Raw genomic sequence first — 24,416 nt, forward strand, 5'->3', positions numbered from 1 at the left:
ATGTGACTGACCAACTTTAAGGGGAGGGCCATGGTGGAGGGAGAGGCAGAGAGCAATGCCTGTGCTCTGACTATGCCATGTGTTTCGTATTTGCCTAGATTTACACGTGGCCTAAAGCCTGTTTGTTCTGTGCCTGTATTGTTTCAACTCCCATCCATTTCATTGGTTCTATAAATTGGCTTTAACCCAATTCTCTCTGTGTTGGTCATTAAAGTTCAAATTGGTTCCTGGCTTTATATACAATCCCCTTCTTTCTTTGATAATGGAATCTCTATCACTCCCCAAAATGATCGTCGGAAACTTAAATGCAGACTTGTTACTGCTCCCTTCATTGTATTCAGTTTCCTACCATTTACTTTCCTTTGGATTTGCTCTTTACAGTGGTGTCCACCATCTTGGTCCTCAAATTCCTCTCCGATGGGCTGAGACCTCTTATATGTGAGGAGGCTGTGTAATCCAGTGCCCCTTGGGGATATGTTATTAGAATTGCCACAGCAAACAGGCCTTAAAGTGAAAAATCAAACCACAACAGTCTAGTCCTAGTCCATTGAAGCTCTTGTGCTCCTAAAAGGCTCTCAACATTTGCCAAGAGCTGAAAGAGCCCCACCTCACTTGAGCACACAAGGGAGTTGTATCTGACACAATGGCAGTTTATCCTGCCCAGGGATGTGGTGGTAAATGTTTAACAACTGGCTCAGTAGGGGGAAAATCCCTGATTTGTAGTGTTTGCCTATTTCCATGGTGAAAATACTCCCACCATGGCTGATTGCAAGCTAACAGCATGGTGTCACTAAGTGTTGGAAAAAGATGGACACAATTGGTCCTTAAGAGCTAATGCAAGGCTTATTCTAGCACACCAGCTCTAAGGATTTTATATCTAATATATAATTCTCCCAACAACCCTGGGAAGGAGGTACTATTATTATCCCATTTTATAGGTAAAGAAACTGAGACAAAGAGAGTTGAAGTATCCTGACTATGGTCACATAGCTGGTAAGTGGTAGAGCCAGGGCTCTAACCTTGGCAAGCTCAAGGGTCCTTTTATTTAGTCACTATGCAGATGTAATCTTACCATAGGCACAGAGTTTAATTAAAAAATTAAAACTCTTCTAGCCTTGACGTCAGTAAAGATGAGTTCTGATTTGGGCTCTACCAGTGGCTTGTGAGACCTAGGGAAAGTCCTTCCACTTCTCCATGCCTACATTATGCAAATGCCAAAGGAATTCAATAGAAAATGTTAGTACCATCAATAAGCTTTTCAAAAGAAAGTTGTAGGGATCCAAGGTGTTACTGTTTCTCACTGTCTTTCATGGAATCCATGAAAAAGAGTTGCTTTTGCTGACTGTATGTTTTGTAGTTTGACCTCCATTGTTCTTGTAATCTCTTCAGGAGAAAATCTTTAGAAGTTAGACTTGAAAAATATCCAATGGAGCAGTCAACCCCTTGCTTGTTCAGGCAGGATTTCTCCCCATGACACATCCCATGTGTTTTTGTTTAGTGTTTCCAATCTTCTTAACAGAGTACATTTCTTCCCCTGAATACTTTGTTAGAAAATTTCTCCAAATCCTTTTGTTCTTCTATAGAGTCTCTATGTTACATTGTTACTGTTTTTTGAAGGCTCTGCCCATGCCCATTCCTTAGCACCATCACCACTGTTACAAGGTGCTGAACTTTGTATGTACCATGGACAAAGAAAATGCCCTAGTTATCAGGAAACACTATAATTTTGGCTGTGCTGGGGAGAGGGAGGAAGCCCCTAGTAACTGGGACTATAGTTGGTATTATTGCACAAACTAGGGTGCAGTGACAGGAAATCAACACTGTGGCCCAAACACCAAATCTAGTAGGAGGTCCAAGAAGAAAGTAAATCCTCTATACTTCTTCTGTATTGCTTTTTTCCCTATCCTGTCTACTTCCATGCCAGAAGATTCATGGCTTCATGAATGATCTAAAATAGGGTCTTTAGGTATGTTATTTTCCAAATCAAGACCCTTTTTAGTATACCCTTAGCTGAATCAAAACAATAGGAGTAAACTGGATTGTCTTGGGCAAACTGGAGTGCCTGATTTCCCTATCCGGGAGGTTGTTAAAGCTTCCCAAAACTTGAGGGTATGGATTCACAGTAGAGGACCCTATGGTAGGCTCATATTTGACATCAAAGGGTTCTCTACAATTGCCCAGGATAGTACAAGGAAATAAGACAGTTCCCTGGGAAGTGCATCCAGCCAGGGTATCAGCTGGGGCTTTTGTGTGCATATTTGTGCAGCATCTTCTCAGATGAAATTGCCATGCTGATTGCAAAAAGGAAGAACATTTAGCACATTAATTAATTAGAATCTTGTTTTTAATTCTGCTGTAAAGAGTAATCTTTTGTTAACTTGAATGAGATCCTAAGCTTACCTTAAGCTTTAATTATAGTGTTATTATTTTAAAATATTGGCTGGCCCTACTCCAGGATACAAGACTGTTTAAATTTAAATACTCTAGAGGTAATTTAAACACATTATAATTTACTGACAGGTACTAATGACCCAAAGGAATTCCAGATTGTTGTAGTTCAAACAAATGATTAAGATGATAACAGACTCTGAACTATGCTAATCACATTTTAAAATTCTCTTGGCCAGAGAGCATAAGTACCTATAAATGGGTGTGCATCTGTGAATTTCTCTAAGCTGTCATGAGAGGCTACAGCATAAAGGTGTTAGAGAGTTGTGGCTCTTCAGGCACCCTGGCTTGGTTTTGAATTATTGTTCTACTGTAAGCTATACTAGCTACATGACTCTTGGCTAGTTACTATCTCCTTTAACTTTGTAAAATGAGATTAATGATACCCCTCTCAAAGGAGTGTTTGCGAGAATTAATGGGCCAACCTATGTAAAGTTCTGGGCACATAGTAGACTCCTGATAAATGGTATTACAATTTACATTTTACAATTTACATGGATGTCTATTTACATTTACATATCTATTTACATGGATATCTATGGATATTTACATATCTACTTACATGGGTATCTATTTACAATTTACATGGATATCTATTACAATTTACATGGATATCTTATTTGTAGTTGTGTATTCTTGTGTGTACCTCTATGTTTATATTTTCTAGACGTTCATATTTGACTTTGCATCCATGTGCCTACCTGGGTATACAGATATATATTTCAGTGTTTAGTGATGTATATGTCTTTCTGTGTCTGTATGAGTACAGAGGTCTTGGTATGCAACTATATCTATGCATGTATTGAGAGGCTGTATTTATGAAGGAAAGATATTTAATATCTGCATATGAATGTATATCACTATGCTTTTTTTAAAGAGTTTTTATTTAATTTGTTAACATATAGTGTAATATTAGTTTCAGCTGTACAATATAGTGATTCTACACTTCCGTACAATGCTTGGTGCTCATCACAAGTGCACTCTTTAATCCCCATCACCTATTTAACCCATACTCCCCACCTCTCCTCTGGTACCCATCAGTTTGTTCTCTATGAGGAGTTTGTTTCTTGGTTTGCCTCTCTCTCTCTTTTTTCCCCTTTGCTCATTTGTGTTGTTTCTTAAATTCCACATATGAGTGAAATCATATGGTATTTATTTGTCTTCCTGTGACTGACTTATTTCACTTAGCATTATACTCTCTAGTTCCATCTATGTCATTGCAAATGGCAAGATTTCATTCTTTTCATGGCTGAGTAATATTCTCTTGTTTATATATATTGCATTTTCTTTATCTTTTCATCAGTTGATGGATACGTGGGCTGTTTCCATAATTTGGCTATTGTAGATAATGCTGCTATAAACATCAGGGTGCATGTATCTCTTTGAATTAGTAGTTTTATGTTCTTTGGATAAATACCAATTAGTGCAATTGCTAGGTCATAGGATAGTTCTAGTTTTAACTTTTTTTAAAAAATTTTCAAGGTACTTAACATACAGTGTCATCTTGGCTTCAGGAGTAGAACCCAGTGATTTGTCTCTTCATATGATACCCAGTGCTTATCCCCAAAAGTGCCCTGCTTAATGCCCATCACCTATTTAACCCAACCCCCCATCAACCCTCAGTTTGTTCTTTGTATTAAAGGGTCCCTTAAGGTTTGCCTCCCTCTCTGTTTTTATCTTATATTTCCTTCCGTTCCTCTATGTTCATGTGTTAAGTTTCTCAAATTCCATACATGAGTGAAATCATATGATATCTGTTTTTCTCTGACTGACTTATTTTGCTTAGCATAATATCCTCCAGTTCCATCCATGTTGTTGCAAATGGCAAAATTTCATTCTTTTTCATTGGTGAGTAGTATTCTATTGTATATACATGCCACATCTTCTTTTTTTTAAATTTTTTTTACCATTTATTTATTTGTGAGACTGAGAGAGAGAGAGAGAGCATGAACAGGGGAGGGTCAGAGAAAGAGGGAGACACAGAATCTGAAACAGGCTCCAGGCTCTGAGCTGTCAGCACAGAGCCCGACGCGGGGCTCAAACCCACGGACTGTGAGATCATGACCTGAGCTGAAGTCAGACGCTTAACTGAATGAGCCACCCAGGCACCCCAATATATATGCCACATTCTTCTTTTTTTTTTCAATATATGAAGTTTATTGTCAAATTGGTTTCCATACAACACCCAGTGCTCATCCCAAAAGGTGCCCTCCTCAATACCCATCACCCACCCTCCTCTCCCTCCCACCCCCCATCAACCCTCAGTTTGTTCTCAGTTTTTAACAGTCTCTTATGCTTTGGTTCTCTCCCACTCTAACCTTTTTTTTTTTTCCTTCCCCTCCCCCATGGGTTTCTGTTAAGTTTCTCAGTATCCACGTAAGAGTGAAAACATATGGTATCTGTCTTTCTCTGTATGGCTTATTTCACTTAGCATCACACTCTCCAGTTCCATCCACGTTGTTACAAAAGGCCATATTTCATTCTTTCTCATTGCCACGTAGTATTCCATTGTGTATCTAAACCACAATTTCTTTATCCATTCATCAGTTGATGGACATTTAGGCTCTTTCCATAATTTGGCTATTGTTGAGAGTGCTGCTAGAAACATTGGGGTACAAGTGCCCCTATGCATCAGTACTCCTGTATCCCTTGGATAAATTCCTAGCAGTGCTATTGCTGGTCATAGGGTAGGTCTATTTTTAATTTTCTGAGGAACCTCCACACTGTTTTCCAGAGTGGCTGCACCAATTTGCATTCCCACCAACAGTGCAAGAGGGTTCCCGTTTCTCCACATCCTCGCCAACATCTATAGTCTCCTGATTTGTTCATTTTGGCCACTCTGACTGGCGTGAGGTGATATCTGAGTGTAGTTTTGATTTGTATTTCCCTGATGAGGAGCGACGTTGAGCATATTTTCATGTGCCTGTTGGCCATCCGGATGTCTTCTCTAGAGAAGTGTCTATTCATGTTTTCTGCCCATTTCTTCACTGGGTTGTTTTTCGGGTGTGGAGTTTGGTGAGCTCTTTGTAGATTTTGGATACTAGCCCTTTGTCTGATATGTCATTTGCAAATATCTTTTCCCATTCCGTTGGTTGCCTTTTAGTTTTGTTGGCTGTTTCCTTTGCTGTGCAGAAGCTTTTTATCTTCATAAGGTCCCAGTAATTCATTTCTGCTTTTAATTCCCTTGCCTTTGGGGATGTGTCGAGTAAGAGATTGCTACGGCTGAGGTCAGAGAGGTCTTTTCCTGCTTTCTCCTCTAGGGTTTTGATGGTTTCCTTCTCACATTCAGGTCCTTTATCCATTTTGAGTTTATTTTTGTGAATGGTGTGAGAAAGTGGTCTAGTTTCAACCTTCTGCATGTTGCTGTCCAGTTCTTCCAGCACCATTTGTTAAAGAGACTTTTTCCATTGGATATTCTTTCCTGCTTTGTCAAAGATGAGTTGGCCATACGTTTGTGGGTCTAGTTCTGGGGTTTCTATTCTATTCCATTGGTCTATGTGTCTGTTTTTGTGCCAATACCATGCTGTCTTGATGATGACAGCTTTGTACTAGAGGCTAAAGTCGGGGATTGTGATGCTTCCTGCTTTGGTCTTCTTCAAAATTACTTTGGCTATTCGGGGCCTTTTGTGGTTCCATATGAATTTTAGGATTGCTTGTTCTAGTTTCGAGAAGAATGCTGGTGCAATTTTGATTGGGATTGTATTGAATGTGTAGATAGCTTTGAGTAGTTTTGACATTTTGACAGTATTTATTCTTCCAATCCATGAGCAGGGAATGTCTTTCCATTTCTTTATATCTTCTTCAATTACCTTCATAAGCTTTCTATAGTTTTCAGCATACAGATCTTTTACATCTTTGGTTAGATTTATTCCTAGGTATTTTATGCTTCTTGGTGCAATTGTGAATGGGATCAGTTTCTTTATTTGTCTTTCTGTTGCTTCATTGTTAGTGTATAGGAATGCAACTGATTTCTGTACATTGATTTTGTATCCTGCAACTTTGCTGAATTCATGTATCGGTTCTAGCAGACTTTTGGTGGAGTCTATCGGATTTTCCATGTATAATATCATGTCATCTGCAAAAAGGAAAGCTTGACTTCATCTTTGCCAATTTGGATGCCTTTGATTTCCTTTTGTTGTCTGATTGCTGATGCTAGGACTTCCAACACTATGTTAAACAACAGCGGTGAGAGTGGGCATCCCTGTCGTGTTCCTGATCTCAGGGAAAAAGCTCTCAGTTTTTCCCCATTGAGGATGATGTTAGCTGTGGGCTTTTCATAAATGGCTTTTATGATGTTTAAGTATGTTCCTTCTATCCCGACTTTCTCAAGGGTTTTTATTAAGAAAGGGTGCTGGATTTTGTCAAAGGCCTTTTCTGCATCGATTGACAGGATCATATGGTTCTTCTCTTTTCTTTTATTAATGTGATGTATCACGTTGATTGATTTGCGAATGTTGAACCAGCCCTGCATCCTAGCAATGAATCCCACTTGATCATGGTGAATAATTCTTTTTATATGCCGTTGAATTCGATTTGTTAGTATCTTATTGAGAATTTTTGCATCCATATTCATCATGGATATTGGCCTGTAGTTCTCTTTTTTTACTGGGTCTCTGTCTGGTTTGGGAATCAAAGTAATACTGGCTTCATAGAATGAGTCTGGAAGTTTTCCTTCCCTTTCTATTTCTTGGAATAGCTTGAGAAGGATAGGTATTATCTCTGCTTTAAACGTCTGGTAAAACTCCCCTGGGAAGCCATCTGGTCCTGGACTCTTATTTGTTGGGAGATTTTTGATAACCGATTCAATTTCTTCGCTGGTTATGGGTCTGTTCAAGCTTTCTATTTGCTCCTGATTGAGTTTTGGAAGAGTGTGGGTGTTTAGGAATTTGTCCATTTCTTCCAGGTTGTCCAATTTGTTGGCATATAATTTTTCATAGTATTCCCTGATAATTGTTTGTATCTCTGAGGGATTGGTTGTAATAATTCCATTTTCATTCATGATTTTATCTGTTTGGGTCATCTCCCTTTTCTTTTTGAGAAGCCTGGCTAGAGGTTTGTTAATTTTGTTTATTTTTTCAAAAAACCAACTCTTGGTTTCGTTGATCTGCTCTACAGTTTTTTTAGATTCTATATTGTTTATTTCTGCTCTGATCGTTATTATTTCTCTTCTTCTGCTGGGTTTAGGCTGCCTTTGCTGTTCTGCTTCTATTTCCTTTAGGTGTGCTGTTAGATTTTGTATTTGGGATTTTTCTTGTTTCTTGAGATAGGCCTGGATTGCGATGTATTTTCCTCGCAGGACTGCCTTCGCTGCATCCCAAAGCGTCTGGATTGTTGTATTTTCATTTTTGTTTGTTTCCATATATTTTTTAATTTCTTCTCTAATTGCCTGGTTGCTCCACTCATTCATTAGTAGGGTGTTCTTTAACCTCCATGCTTTTGGAGGTTTTCCAGACTTTTTCCTGTGGTCGATTTCAAGCTTCATAGCATTGTGGTCTGAAAGTATGCATGGTATAATTTCAATTCTTGTAAACTTATGAAGGGCTGTTTTGTGACCCAGTATATGATCTATCTTGGAGAATGTTCCATGTGCCCTCGAGAAGAAAGTATATTCTGTTGCTTTGGGATGCAGAGTTCTAAATATATCTGTCAAGTCCATCTGATCCAATGTATCATTCAGGGCCCTTGTTTCTTTATTCACCGTGTGTCTAGATGATCTATCCATTTCTGTAAGTGGAGTGTTAAAGTCCCCTGCAATGACCACATTCTTATCAATAAGGTTGCTTATGTTTATGAGTAATTGTTTTATATATTTGGGGGCTCCGGTATTCGGTGCATAGACATTTATAATTGTTAGCTCTTCCTGATGGATAGACCCTGTAATTATTATATAATGCCCTTCTTCATCTCTTGTTACAACCTTAAATTTAAAGTCTAGTTTGTCTGATATAAGTATGGCTACTCCAGATTTCTTTTGGCTTCCAGTAGCATGATAGTTCTCCATCCCCTCACTCTCAATCTAAAGGTGTCCTCAGATCTCAAATGAGTCTCTTGTAGACAGCAAATAGATGGGTCTTGTTTTTTATCCATTCTGATACCCTATGTCTTTTGGTTGGCGCATTTAATCCATTTACATTCAGTGTTATTATAGAAAGATATGGGTTTAGAGTCATTGTGATGTCTGTATGATTTATGCTTGTAGTGATGTCTCTGGTACTTTGTCTCACAGGATCCCCCTTAGGATCTCTTGTAGGGTTGGTTTAGTGGTGACAAATTCCTTCAATTTTGGTTTGTTTGGGAAGACCTTTATCTCTACTTCTATTCTAAATGACAGACTTGCTGGATAAAGGATTCTCGGCTGCATATTTTTTCTGTTTAGCACACTGAAGATATCGTGCCAGTCCTTTCTGGCCTGCCAAGTTTCAAAAGAGAGATCAGTCACGAGTCTTATAGGTCTCCCTTTATATGTGAGGGCACGTTTATCCCTTGCTGCTTTCAGAATTTTCTCTTTATCCTTGTATTTTGCCAGTTTCACTATGATATGTCGTGCAGAAGATCGATTCAAGTGACATCTGAAGGGAGTTGTCTGTGCCTCTTGGATTTCAATGCCTTTTTCCTTCCCCAGTTCAGGGAAGTTTTCAGCTATAATTTGTTCAAGTACCCCTTCAGCACCTTTCCCTCTCTCTTCCTCCTCTGGGATACCAATTATGCGTATATTATTTCTTTTTAGTGTATCACTTAATTCTCTAATTTTCCCCTCATACTCCTGGATTTTTTTATCTCTCTTTTTCTCAGCTTCCTCTTTTTCCATAACTTTATCTTCTAGTTCACCTATTCTCTCCTCTGCCTCTTCAAGCCGAGCCGTCGTGGTTTCCATTTTGTTTTGCATTTCGTTTAAAGCGCTTTTCAGCTCCTCGTGACTGTTCCTTAGTCCCTTGATCTCTGTAGCAAGAGATTCTCTGCTGCCCTCTATACTGTTTTCAAGCCCAGCGATTAATTTTATGACTATTATTCTAAATTCACTTTCTGTTATATTATTTAAATCCTTTTTGATCAGTTCATTAGCTGTTGTTATTTCCTGGAGATTCTTCTGAGGGGAATTCTTCCGTTTGGTCATTTTGGATAGTCCCTGGAGTGGTGAGGACCTGCAGGGCACTTCCCCTGTGCTGTGGTGTATAACTGGAGTTGGTGGGCGGGGCCGCAGTCCGACCTGATGTCTGTCCCCAGCCCACTGCTGGGGCCTCAGTCAGACTGGTGTGTGCCTTCTCTTCCCCTCTCCTAGGGACGGGATTCACTGTGGGGTGGCGTGGCCCGTCTGGGCTACTTGCACACTGCCAGGCTTGTGGTGCTGGGGATCTGGCGTATTAGCTGGGGTGGGTAGGCAAGGTGCACGGGGGCAGGAGGGGCAGGCTTAGCTCGCTTCTCCTTAGGTGATCCACTTCAGGAGGGGCCTTGTGGCAGTGGGAGGGAGTCAGATCCGCTGCCGGAAGTTTGGCTCCACAGAAGCACAGTGTTGGGTGTTTGCGCCGAGCGAGCAAGTTCCCTGGCAGGAACTGGTTCCCTTTGGGATTTTGGCTGGGGGGTGGGTGAGGGAGATGGCGCTGGCGAGCGCCTTTGTTCCCCGCCAAGCTGAGCTCTGTCATCCGTGGGCTCAGCAACTCTCCCTCCCTTTGTCCTCCAGCCTTCCCGCTTTCCGAGCAGAGCTGTTAACTTATGACCTCCCAGATGCTAAGTAGTGCTTGCTGTCGGAACACACTCCGTCCAGCCCCTCTGCTTTTGCCAGCCAGACTCCGGGGCTCTGCTTGGGCGGCAGGCCGCCCCTCCGCCCCGGCTCCCTCCCTCCAGTCCGTGGAGTGTGCACCGCCTCGCCGCCCTTCCTACCCTCTTCCGTGGGCCTCTGGTCTGAGCTTGGCTCTTGGCTCTTGGCTGCCTCTTGGCTCTGCGCTTGCGGAGACTCTGTTCTGCTAATCCTCTGGCGGTTTTCTGGGTTATTTAGGCAGGTGTAGGTGGAATCTAAGTGATCAGCAGGACGCGCAGTGATCCCAGCGTCCTCCTATGCCGCCATCTTCTTTTTCTCCATCTGCCACATTCTTCTTAATCCACTTGTCAGTTGATGGACATTTGGGCTCTTTCCATAATTTGCCTATTGTTGACAGCACTGCCTCAAACATCGGGGTTCAGTTACCCCCTTTGAATCAGCATTTTTGTATCCTTTGGATAAATTCCTAGTAGTGGAATTTCTGTGTTGTAGGGTAGTTCTATTTTTAATTTTTTGAGAAACCTCCATACGGTTTCCAGAGTGGCTGCACCAGTTTGCATTCCCACAAACAGTGCAAGAGGGTTCCCCTTTCTCTACATCCTTGCCAACATCTGTTGTTTCCTGGAGTTGTTAATTTTAGCCATTTTGACTGGTGTGAGGTGGTATCTCATTGTGGTTTTGATTTGTATTTCCCTGATGATGGGTGATGTTGAGCATCTTTTCATGTGTTGGTTGGCCATCTGGATGTCTTCCTTGGAGAAGTGTGTATTCATATCTTCTGCCCATTTCTTCACTGGATTCTTTTTTTTTTGAGTGTTGAGTTTGATAAGTTCTTTATATATTTTGGATACTAACCCTTTATCTGATATGTCATTTGCATATATCTTCTTCCATTCCATCGGTTGCCTTTTAGTTTTGTTGATTGTTTCCTTTGCTGTGCAGAAGCTTTTTGTCTTGAGGTCCCAATAGTTCATTTTTACTTTTATTTCCATTGCCTCCAGAGACATGACAAGCAAGAAGTTCTTGAGGCTGAGGCCAAAGAGGTTGCTGCTTGTTTTGTTCTGCAGGATTTTGATGGTTTCCTATCTGACATTTATGTCCTTCAGCCATTTTGAATTTATTTTTTGTGTATGATGTAATAAAATGGTCCAGTTTCATTCCTCTGCATGTTGCTGTCCAGTTTTCCCAGCACCATTTACTAAAGAGACTGTCCTTTTCCATTGGATACTCTTTTTGCTTTATTGAAGATTAGTTGGCCATATATTTGTGGGTCCTTTTCTGGGTTCTCTATTCTATTCCATTGATCTATGTGTCTAGTTTTTTTTTTTTTTTTTTTTTTTTTTGCCAATACCATACTGTCTTGATGGTTACAGCTTTTGTCATACAAGTTAAAGTCCAGGATTGTGATGCCTGCAGATTTTTTTTCAACATTGTTTTGGTTATTTGGGGTCTTTGTAGTTCCATACAAATTTTAGGATTGTTTGTTCTAGCTCTTTGAAGAATGCTGGTGTTATTTTGATAGGGATTGCATTAAATGTGTAGGTTGCTTTGGGTGGTATTGACATTTCAACAATATTTATTCTTCCAATCTGTGAGCATGGAATATTTTTCCATTTTTTTTGTCTCTTCTTCAATTTCTTTAATAAGCTTTCTATAGTTTTCAGTGTTCAGATCTTTTACTCCTTTGTTAGGCTTATTCCTAGGTATATTATGGTTTTTAGTGCAGTTGTAAATGGGATCAATTTCTTGATATTTCTTTCTGTTGCTTCATTAGTGGTATATAGAAACACAACTGATTTCTGTGCATTGATTTTGTATCCTGCAACTTTACTGAATACAGACATTAGCTCTAATAGTTGTTTTGGTGGAGTCTTTCAGGTTTTCCCTGTAGATTATCATGCCTTCTGAGAAGAGTGAAAGTTTGACTTCTTCTTTGACAATTTGGATACCTTTTATTTTGTTTTGTGGTCTGATTGCTGAGGCTAGGACTTCCAACACTATGTTGAACAACAGTGGTGAGAGTGGACATCCCTGTTGTGTTCCTGGTATCAAGGGAATAGTTCTTTAGTTCTTAGAGGATGATATTAACTGTGGGCATTTCATATATGGCTTTTATGATGTTAAGTATGTTCCTTCTATCCTGACTTTCCTGAGGGTTTTTATCAATAAAAGATGCTGTATTTTGTCAAATGTTTTTTATGCATCTATTGACAGGATCATATGGTTCTTATGCTATCTTTTATTAATGTGGTATATCACGTTGATTGATTTGCAAATATTGAACCAGCCCTGCAGCCCAGGAATGAATCCCACTTGATCATGGTGAATAATTCTTTTGATGTACTGTTGAATTTAATTTTCTAGTATCTTGTTGAGAATTTTGCATCCAAGTTCATCAGGGATATTGGTCTATTATTCTCCTTTTAGTGGTGTTTTCGTCTGGTTTTGGAATCAAGGTAATGCTGGCTTCATACAATGAGTTTGGAAGCTTTCTTTCCATTTTTATCTTTTGGTACAGTTTGAGAAGAATAGGAGTTAACTCTGCTTTAAATGTCTGATAGAATTTCCCTGGGAAGCCATCTGGCCCAGGACTCTTATTTGTTGGTAGATTTTTGATAACTGATTCAATTTTTTCACTGGTTATGGGTCTGTTCAAATTTTCTATTTCTTCCTGTTTGAGTTTTGGTAGTGTGCGAGTTAGGAATTTTTCTATTTCTTCCAGATTGTCCAGTTATGTTGGCATACAATTTTCATAGTATTCTCTAATAACTGTTTGTATTTCTGTGGTATTGGCTGACTACAACCTCTCTCCTCTTGCATTCATGATTTTATCTATTTTGGGTCCTCTCTCTTTTCTTCTTGAGAAGTCTGGCTAGGGATTTATTGATTTTGTTTTTACTTTCAAAAAACTAGCTCTTAAATTTGTTGATTTGTCCTACTTGTGTTTTTTGGACTCTATATGATTTATTTCTGCTCTAATCTTTACTGTTTCCCTTCTTCATCTGACTTTGGGCTTTATTTGCTGCTTCTTTTCTAGCTCCTTTAGGTGTAAGGTTAGGTTGTATATTTGGGACCTTTCTTGCTTCTTGAGATAGACCCGAATTGCAATGTATTTTCCTCTTAGGACTGCCTATGCTGCATCCCAAAGGTTTTGGACTGTTGTGTTTTCATTTTCACTTGCTTCCATGTATTTTTAATTTTTTTCTTTAATTTCCTAGTTCATTCATTCTTTACTAGGATGTTCTTTAACCTCCATGTATTTGGGGGCTTTCCAAATTTTTTCTTGTGGTTGATTTCAAGTTTCATAACATTGTGATCTGAAGATACACATGGTATGATCTCAATATTTTTGTACCTGTTGAGGGCTGTTTAGTGACCCGTTATGTGATCTATTTTGGAGAATGTTCCATGCACACTCGAGAAGAATGTGTATTCTGCTGCATTAGGATGAAAAGTTCTGAATATATCTTTTAAGTCCATCTGGCCCAATGTGACATTCAGAGCAGTTGTTTTCTTATTGATTTTCTGCCTAGATGATCTGTCCATTGTTGTAAGTAGAGTATTAAACTCTCCTACAATTACAGTATTATAATCAATAAGTTTGCTTATATTTGTGATGAATTGATTTATATATTTGGGTATTCCACATTGAGGGCATAAATATTTACAGTTGTTAACTTTTCTTGATGGATAGACCCCTTAATTATATAATGACCTTCTTCATCTCTTGTTACAGCCTTTGTTTTTAAATCTAGTTTGGCTGATAATAAGTATGACTACTCCAGCTTTCTTTTGATGTCCATTAGCATGATAAATGGTTCTCCATCCCCTCATTTTCAATCTGCAGGTGTCCTCAGGTCTAAAATGAGTCCCTGGTAGGCAGTATATAGATGTATCTTGTTTTTTATCCATTCTTATACGCTATGTCTTTTGATTTGGACATTAAGCCCATTTACATTCAGAGTGATTATCAAAAGATATGAATTTAGTACCATTGTGTTATCTGTAGATTTCATGCTTGTTGTGATGTCTCTGGTCCTTTGTAGTCTTTGCTGTTTTCCAATCACAGAGTCCCCCTTAGGATCGCTTCCAGGGCTGGTTTGGTGGTCAAGAACTTCTTTAGTTTTTGTCTGTCTGGGAAAGTCTTTACCTCTCCTTCTATCCTGAATGATACTCTTGCTGGACAAAGGATTCTTGGCTGCATATTTTTTCTTATTCAGCACATTGAATATTTCCTGCCACAACCTTCTGCCCTTCCAAGTTTCAGTGGACAGGTCTGCTACTAGCCTTATGTGTCTATCTTTATAGGTTAAGGACTGTTTGTCCCTGGCTGCTACCAGAATTCTATTTTTACCTTTGTATTTTGCCAGTTTCACTATGGTATGCCATGATGTTGACCTGTTTTTGTTGTGTTTGAAGGGAGTTCTCTGTGCCTCTTGGGCTTGGATACCTGTTTCCTTCCTCAGATTAGGGATGTTCTCAGCTATAATTTGTTCAAATAAACCTTCTGTCCCTTTATCTCACTCTTCTTCTGGGACTCCTATGATACAGATATTGTTTCATTTCATGGAATCACTTAGTTCTCTAATTCTCCCCCTTGAGATACAGTAATTTCCTTGCCCTCTTTTTTTCAGTTTCGTTCTTTTCCATAAATTTATCTTCTATTTCACCTATCCTCTCCTCTGCTTCTTCCATACTCACTGTTATTGTAGCTAGCTTGTTTTGCATCTGAGTTATAGCATTTTTAATTCATCATGATTAGTTCTTAGGTCTGATCTCTGCAGCAAGTTTCTCTGGTATATTCTATGCTTTTTTAAAGCCCAGCTATTAGTCTTAGGATTGTTATTCTAAATTCTTGTTCAGATATATTGTTTATATCTGTTTTGAGAAATTCTCTGGCTCTGGTTTCTTTCTGAACCGTTTTTTTGGAGACAGGGGGAGAATTCCCCATTTTGTTATTTTGGCTAAGTTTCCGATTTTAGCATGTTTTAAAAGCTTGTTATGGAAACCAATTTGACAATCAATTTCATATTAAAAAATAAAAAAAATAGAAAAAACAAAATAAACATTAAATAACATTAAAAAATAAAATAAAAGCTTGTTATGTCCTACACCTGAGAGTACTAATATATTAAAAAGGGGTCATACCCTGTCCAGAACTGAGCACTTCAGGAAGTATTTTTGGTGTATGTTGCATGCACTCTATTGTTGCATTTTGGCTGCTCTATTCCACTGGTCAGTCCTCTGCTGAGCTCCTCCTTGCTTGTAGTTGTGGAGTGTTTGGACCTTCAACCAGGTGTGGTTTGATTTGTTTGTTGAAGTAACCCTGGCCCCACTCCAGAGAAAGTCGTGCATTTTTGAAACTTCCTGAGTTTCAGCTCCAGAGGCTTGATCTTGCCAAGCTGTCTCCCTCCAACTATGGAGATCCTTCTGCCACTCCACCAATCAATTTCCCGGGTATTCCAAGTGATGTGACCTCAATAAAGCTGTGTTTGAGGGACAAAGAAAATACTGGTCCCCCTTCTTCTCCACCATCTTAATTAACTCCCTCCTCTATTTTTAACTCTTTGAGGCACCTTCATACTATCTTCCACAGTGGCTGCACCAGTGTGCATTCCCATCAACAGTGTAAGAGGGTTCCCCTTTCTCTAAATCCTCTACAACACCTGTTGTCTCTTGTACCACTGTGGTTGCTGTAGTTCATGATCTCAAACTAGGCTATGAAAACCACATTAAGTATGATTTCTCTATTTCCAGCAATGCCTCAAATTCTTTTCCTTTGATTTCATCCTTATTTAGGTGGCCCATGTAGTGGAGATGATTTGATTGTGTTTCTTACTTTTACGAATGTGTGTGTGTGTGTGTGTGTGTGTGTGTGTTTGTGTTGGAACCAGCAGCTCCTTAGCCCACAGTTAGCTTCTTCCTTTCTCTTGCTTTCTTTTTTTCTTTTCCTACTCCCAAATAGTGTCTCCTTCCTTCCCTTTCCTTTATTGTCTACAGCCTTACTGGTTATTTAGCCCACTAAAATCAGGGGGATGACATCTGAAGTAGGTGCAACAGCAGCCCTTGGCTCTGAAACAAATTGTGAGCTCATTCAATGTAAGCTTAAATTTGGGCCCCTATGTGTTGGACAGGGAGATTAGCATATAAGTGAATGAATGTATAAGTTGGAGAATCACCAACTTATATATACCCAAGCAGAGCCAAACTGAGAGGTAGGAGCTTACTTTTGTGGTACAATTTTAGAATAACCAAGAAGTTCTCTCCACCTGTAAATTGTTCTCATACTGGCTTGCCATAGCACCTGAAAGTCCACCATTAAGTACTCTGTGTGGGGACGTGGAGAATTTTCCCTGTGCTACAGTAACCGCTGCAGTGGGCAGGTTTGTGGCACCCTGTTACATTAAAGAGTGCCAAGGCTTTGTTCCATTTGGTGAACCCACACATTCAAGTTCTGAAGAATCTTGTGAGTTTTCAGGATCATTCTGCTGGGACTTCAAATTGTCACCAAGGGGAGGAAGGCACTAAGAACAAACAATCCTTACCTTCCCCTTTCAGCCTTTCTCCGATTTCAAGTGAGCAGTCTATTATCAAACATCAACCATATGAAGCCCCAAGGTTGGGTTTGTGGACCAGGCACAAAAATCCCCTTTATTCTCTCCCCCTTGCAGTATTTACTCTAGCATCTCCTTGTTGTTTGAAACAAAGCAGATCAGATAGATCAGTGTTAAACCATTTTGGTTATCGGTTCTTATGAGTTTTGGTATTTAAAAGAGGACATGGAGACAGCTTTGTGCATTCATGCCCACACTTAACCAGTGCCCCTACATTCTGAAATTAATCTGTTTGCCCTTTGCTCGAGCCAATCTCCCAATTCCTCCACAGTGGATACCCTCTATTTGCCAGGGAGGAAGCATTCTGATTAAATTAACTTGATTTAATATGTGAATAACTGGCTTAATGTGTTTATTTTTAAAAATAATAATGAATTTTGAGGGAGACCTTGGTAAAAATAAATAACTCTCAATTGGTGGGAGTTTAGCAGAAATCTGGGGGCCTTCAAGGCTTGTTGGGCCTCTAAAGATATAGTCCATAAGTCAGGGAACCTGGATGGCTCAGTTGGTTGAGCGTCCAACTTCAGCTCATGTCATGATCTCATGGCTTGTGAGTTGGAGCCCCATGTTGGACTCTGTGCTGACAGCTCAGAGCCTAGAGCCTGCTTCAGATTCTGTCTCTGTCTCTGTCTTTCTCTCTCTCTCTCTGCCCCTCCCATGCTCATGCACTGCCTCTCTCTCTCTCTCTCTCTGTCTCAAATATAAATAAACATTAAAAAATTCTTAAAAAGATACAGTCCATAAGTAATTAATGCTTTCTTCTCAATACTCATAAAATGTTAAAATTCACCCACTTTTGTTTTCAACAAGCTTCACAATCATGCTTAATTATGCAAAATGTCATAAGCTTTCTGTTGACATGGGGCTGCTAGGCTCCATAGAAGGGTATGGATCACTCTGGAGGCATGGTGAAGTAGGGGTGACAGGAAATCACCCCCATTCTTTCCACAGCAACTAAAACTGAACTTGGAAAGTCCCACAGTAGAAGTCCAACCTAGCCCCACAGACCCCCCCATGTAATTGTTGAACCTCTTTCCACAAATGTTAAGAACTTCTGTCCCTTCTCCCTCTCTTCCTCTTCTCCTCTTACTTCTTCTTCAGAAAGCATTTAAGGACCTTGTTCTACCTGGTGGTCTATAAAGGGAGCCATATCACTGTGAGACATGACTTCTAAGAGGGAAGACTCTAAGGTAGAAAGCCCTGAAGTATATGTTTTTATATGAGGCAGATGGCTGAATATACTGAAATAAATTGTGAGAGAACATTATTTTTAATGTTTATTTTTGAGAGAGAGAGAGAGTTGGGGAGAGGGGCAGAGAGAGAGGGAGACACAGAATCTAAAGCAGGTTCCAGGCTCCGAGCTGTCAGCACAGAGCCTGATGTGGCACTTGAACCCATGAACCATGAGATCATGACCTGAGCAGAAGTCAGACACTTACCCAACTTAGCCACTCAGGCACCCTGAGAGGATATTCTTAATAAGTCATGGTAAGTTATACAAATAATAAACATTTTTTGAGCACTTACTATGTGCTTGGTACTGTATTAAGTGCTTTGCAGGCATTATATACTCTACTCTTTGAAAGAATTGCATGGTTGTGGTTAAGACAGAGTGCCTTGGGATGCCTGATTGGTTCAGTCTGTGGAACATGTGACTCTTGATCTCAGGGCTGTGAGTTTGAGCCACACATTGGGTATAGAGATTACTGAAGGCTAGGCCAAAGAGAATTTTCAAAGGTGTGTTGAAATAAAATAAAAAAATAAAAAAGAAATAGAGTGCCTAGATTCACATTCTAGTGCCACCACTTAGTAACTGTATGACTTTGGGCAAGTTACTTAACTTCCCTTGCCTAAGGAGTCCTGTAAACTGGAGATAATAATAGTACCTGTCTTATAGGGTGGTTGGGATTATTATATGAGATAATCCATTTAAAGAGTTTAAAACTATGCCTGATTCCAAGTATTTGGTCAATTAATGTTATCTTTTGTTAATGATTCTCCCATTAACCTTATAAGGTAGTAACTATTATCTATATTCCAAAGATTATGAAACTGAGGCTCAAAGAAGTTAGTTAATTTGACCATGATCAGATAGTAAGTAGTGCAACTAACTAGTGTTCAAACTCAGGTCCATGTGACTTCTCATTGAACTACTTTTCTACTCTATAATGAATATGACAGAAGAAAAAAAAAAAAACAATCATCAATATGTGAGTCCTAGCTTCACTTATATTGTTAAGTGTAATATCTTGTTAATTTTAACTATGCTCTTCTACTTTCATCATTAGTAAATGTTACTGAATTCTATTTCACATATATGCATTTAAATTCTGCATTTATATTTCACAAAAAGAGATCTAGCCTCTGCTAATACTTTTGTACCTTAATACCTCTAACAAAAACCTAGGGTTTTCCTTAACCTACTAAATTAATGCATTGTACAATAGTATTATGGGTAGAATTCTGAAACTTGGATTTATGAGCTATTTGTTTGTACAGCAGACATTACTCTCTGCTCAAACTTTGACCAGAACAAATTCTGCAGATATAAACGGTAAATGTACTTCAATAAAAGTGAGGCAATAAGGGCTAAGTACATGATCAGGGAGGGAAAAATAGCTGTGGGTGTTTCATGTCCAGTCTAACCCCCCCACAAAAAATAAAACCTGTCAGTTGGCCAATCAATCTTAGAAGACTGGAGGATTGATGGGATTTCAGAAGCTGTTTAAATGATGGGAAAGACCGTTTGACTGCCTGAAGGAAAAGTATTACAGGGAGAATATATTGTTTTGGAAAAGTTCAGAGGTGGGAGTGGGATATACCTGCAGGGAACCTGAAACAGGTGTGCCTTCACACATGAGATATAACCATAAGGTGATGGATGTAGCTTGAAACAAAGATACCGGGACTTTATATTCCAACAGGGTTGTCTTCTTCAAAGCAGACATCTTGGGAGTCTAGATTCTTAATGCAGCTCAACACACCCTTGAAAATTCTCTTCTGGCCTAGTCTTCAGAGACAAATATGCTAAATGTGCTCATTCCTTTAAGACAGACAGTGGAAATAACTAGCTGAAGACTGGAATAAGGCTCAACACTTTTCAGCCATCACTTTTGATGATCTTTTGGGAAGCTGGAGAGGTGACCTCTATACCAATAAGATAAATGGAGCCATCTTACTTGATTAAAAGTGGTGAGACTCATATGACTTTTGTTATCTTTTCTTAGGTCTTTTTTCCATGTTTATCCTGAGTCGATGGTCATTCTTCCAGAGTTTGCTTACTTGCAAATGGACAACTAAATGGAATTAGGTGGAAATATTTTATACTTTCTACTCTTTATGAAATAGATTCCATGTAACCAAATGAATTTCATCCAGGTCTTAATGGATAGAAACAAAAGTAAGAGAACTTTCAGAGGAAGCTGGTCTGATACAAAATTGAATAGACAGATATTATTGGCTGATCCAAAATATTGGCTGATCCAAAATATTATTCTAGAAGGCCATTCAAAAAGCTTGGTAGGGTGTATGGGGTGTTTTACCAGAAGCTTCACAGAAATTGACAAGTATGAAACAAACAATTGTCACTTAGATTTAACAATGAAAAATATACAGGACAAATACACATAGTCTAGGATGGAGCTTGCGTTTGGGATCAAGGGTATTGAAATGACATTGGGCAGGGTCTAGATGAACACTGAGGTTCATGAGCTTCACACTATGAGCATAAAAAGCATTGCTTCCAGAACTTAAAGTTTAAAGGGGAAAAAGAGATGGAGGTAATGGTGTCAATGTATCAAACATTAGATAATGTTAGTTAAGAAGTAAGAATGAAGGATGACTCATAATATTTATTAAGCATCTTTTATGTTATACATTCTTAAAATGTACTGCTTCAAAACAAATCTGCAAAGTGAATGTTACTTTATCCATTTTAACGATGAAAAAACTGAGGCTCAAAGAAGTAGATTAACTTGCCCAAAGACACATAGCTAGTAGTTGGAAGAGCTAGGATTGCACATAGATCTCACTGACTGATCATGCTCTTTGTCAGTATATTAAGCTACTCTTTGAGGATGGTGTTTCTTGGTATGCACATGGAAAGAAATAGCTAGAAAAAAAGTATTTTTAAAAAACAGCTAATAGTCTGGAGGAAGCCTTAAGCATGTGGGCAACAATGTGATCCCAGATTGGTGTTGCCAATGGCAGAGAATGTTGGAGGAAGAATTAGGTAGTGTTTTGAAGAGAGATTATAAACTGGTGGCCGATTGGCCAGATCCAGCCAGTGCACATGTTTTGTTTGGCCTGCACAATGTTTTCTAAAATTTCAAATTTAGCACTCATATGTGGATCTTGAGAAACTTAACAGAAGACCATGGGGGAGGGTAAAGGGAAAAAATAGTTACAGAGAGGGAGGGAGGGAGGCAAACCATTATAGACTCTTAAATACAGAGAACAAACTGAAAGTTGATGGGGGTGTGGGGGAGAGGGAAAAGTGGGTGATGGGCTTTGAGGAGGGCACTTGGGATGAGCACTGGGTGTTGTATGGAAACCAATTTGACAATAAATTATATTTAAAAATAATAAAAAAATATCAAATTTATTGCCAGTATTTTAAAAGGAATTTTTCACACAAAAATCCAGTTTCTAGCTTGCCTTAAAAAATAAGATCTGGCCCCCTCCCCCGTTCATGCTCTGTTTGTCTCTCTCTGTCCCAAAAATAAATAAAAAACGTTGAAAAAAAAATAAAAAAAAAAAAGGGGCACCTGGGTGGCGCAGTCGGTTAAGCGTCCGACTTCAGCCAGGTCACGATCTCGCGGTCCGTGAGTTCGAGCCCCGCGTCGGGCTCTGGGCTGATGGCTCGGAGCCTGGAGCCTGTTTCCGATTCTGTGTCTCCCTCTCTCTGCCCCTCCCCCGTTCATGCTCTGTTTGTCTCTCTCTGTCCCAAAAATAAATAAAAAACGTTGAAAAAAAAAAAAATAAGATCTGGCAACATGGGGCTTGCAATCCTGCATGGCAAAATCAACTGGAGACAGGTTGTACATATATTGGGTACTTGCTTTCCAGTTTCCCAAAGTCTTCAGCACATCCTATACTTGAGCAGCTTTACTTATCAGGTTACCTGCTTAGCCCCTATAAACCTTTTGATTTATGACTAATAGTTTAGATGGTCACACAGGATGGCTCCTGTATTTTCTGAAGAAGATGCCATCTTCTAGAATACATAGCAATGAAATTAGGGCAAGACACTTTTCATGAGGTGACTCGGTGCTGAGATGTCTATGTGGCTCATCTGACTGGTGTCTGAGAGAAGCTAGAACCATTGTGGTGTCAACCATCAGCCTAGTTGAGGTTGGTATGTTTCTTTTTAGTTGTTCAGCTATTTGGGTACAGGAGTGGGGGTACTATATTTATTCTTGTTTTTTTGTGATTCTGGGTTGGATTGTGAAACAGTTTTTAGTTGGCAAGCAGAGTAGACAGTGAAGACGTCCATTGTCTTTGATAAGGTGGACCTCAAGACACGAACAGTAGGGTCTGTCATCCATTACAAAAATCAATGGTGGCCAGAGTTGTTAGTATCTTTGTGCAATGGAGGCAGCAGTCTAAAAGTAATAAAGGTGTCAGAAAGAAGATGGTCTATTAGATTTTGGAAAGAAATGTAGGAAATAAAATAACAATCCAGGAGGATTTTATTAATTTTTTAAAAAGTGGATTTACTAAAGGATTTGTGTCTAGAACTATTACAGCTCAATAATAAAAGGAAAAATAACCCAATTTGAAAGTAGGCAAATGATTTGAATAGACATTTCTCCAAATAAGATGCAAATGGTCAATAAGTACAGGAACAGATACTCAACATCATTAGTCATTAGAGAAACTTAAGACAAAACCACACCGAGATAGCACTTCACACTCACTAGGATGGGTTTAAGTGAAAAGACAGATAATAACCAGTGTTTCAGAGGATGTGGAGGAATTGGAATCTTCATTTATTGTTGATGGGTGTGTAAAATGGTGCAACAGCTTGGAGAACAATCTGACAGTTCCTCAAAAAGTTAAACATACAGCTACTATATGACACAATAATTCCATTCATAGGTATATACCCAGGAAAAATGAAAATGCACATCCACATAAAAACTTGTACATGAACATTTACAGCCCCATTATTCATACTAGCCAAAAAGTGGAAATAACCCCATTATCCATCAATAGACAAAGGACAAACAAAATGCAGTACATCCATACAATGGAATATTATTTGTCAATAAATAGAAATAAAGTACTGATACATGCCACAATATCAATAAACCTTGAAAACATATATGCTAAGTGAGAGAATTTGATCAAAACAAGTGCTGTTTGTAAAACAGACATTTCTCCAAAGAAGACATACAAATGGCCAGCAAGTATATGAAAAGATGCTCAACATGATTTATCAGGAGAATGCAAACCAAAACTACAATGAGATATCACCTCATAACTATTAGGATGGCTACTATTAAAAAATAAAGAAAAAATATAACTGTTGGCAGCATTGTGGAGAAATTGCTAAGTAGTTAATGTAAATGTTAAGAATGTAAAATGTTGTAGCAGCTATGGAAAACAGTGTGGACACTCCCTCAAATATTTGAAAATAAAATTACCAAATGATCTAGCAATCCCACTTCTTGGTATATATGAAAATAATTGAAATCAAAATTTCAAAGAGATATCTGCCCTCCCATGTTCATTGCAGCATTATTCACAATAACCAAGATATGGAAAGAACACTAGTGTCCATCAACAGACGAATGTATAAAGAAGATGTATAGACATACAATAGAATATTATTCACCCTTAAAAAAGAGGGAAATACTGCCACTCTGAAAACTTAGATAAACCTGGAGGACATTAGGCTAAGTGAAACAAGTGAGTCACAAAAGGGCAAATGTTGTGATTCCACTTATATGAAGTATCTAAAATAGTCAAACTCTCAGGATCAGAGAATACAGTAGTGGTTGCCAGGGGTTGGGGAGGTGATGGGAGAAATGGGAAGTTGTTATTCACTAGATATAAAGTTTCAGTTATGCTAGATGAATAAGTTTTAAAGATCTTCTATAGTTAATAATGTGGTATTGTGCACTTTAAAATTTGTTAAGAGGGTAGATCTTGGAGCGCCTAAGTGGCTCAGTTGGTTAAATGCCAGACTCTTGATTTGGGCTTAGGTCGTGATCTCATGATTGTGAGATGGAGTTGCTTCAGGCTCTGTGCTGGGTGTGGAGCCTGCTTGGGATTCTCTCTCTCCCTCTCTCTTTCTCTCTCTCTCTCTCTCTCTGCCCCTCCTCTGCGCTCTCTCTCTCTCTCTCTATACAAAAAAAAAGAAATAAAGAAAGAGAAAAAGAGGGCAGGCCTCACGTTAAGTGTTCTTACCACAATCCTCCCCTGCCAAGAAAAAAAAAAAGGGACACAAGGAAGCTGAGGGAGTTGTTGGCTATGTCTATTATTTTGGTTGTGATGTTATCATAGAGTTTACAGTATGTTAAGCTCATTAAATCATACACATTAAATATGTGCAGTTCTTGTATATCAATTATACCTCAATAAAGCTGTTAAAA

This window comes from Panthera onca, chromosome X (genome assembly GCF_046562875.1).
Source record: "Panthera onca isolate mPanOnc1 chromosome X, mPanOnc1 haplotype 2, whole genome shotgun sequence".
Taxonomy (NCBI): Eukaryota; Metazoa; Chordata; class Mammalia; order Carnivora; family Felidae; genus Panthera; species Panthera onca.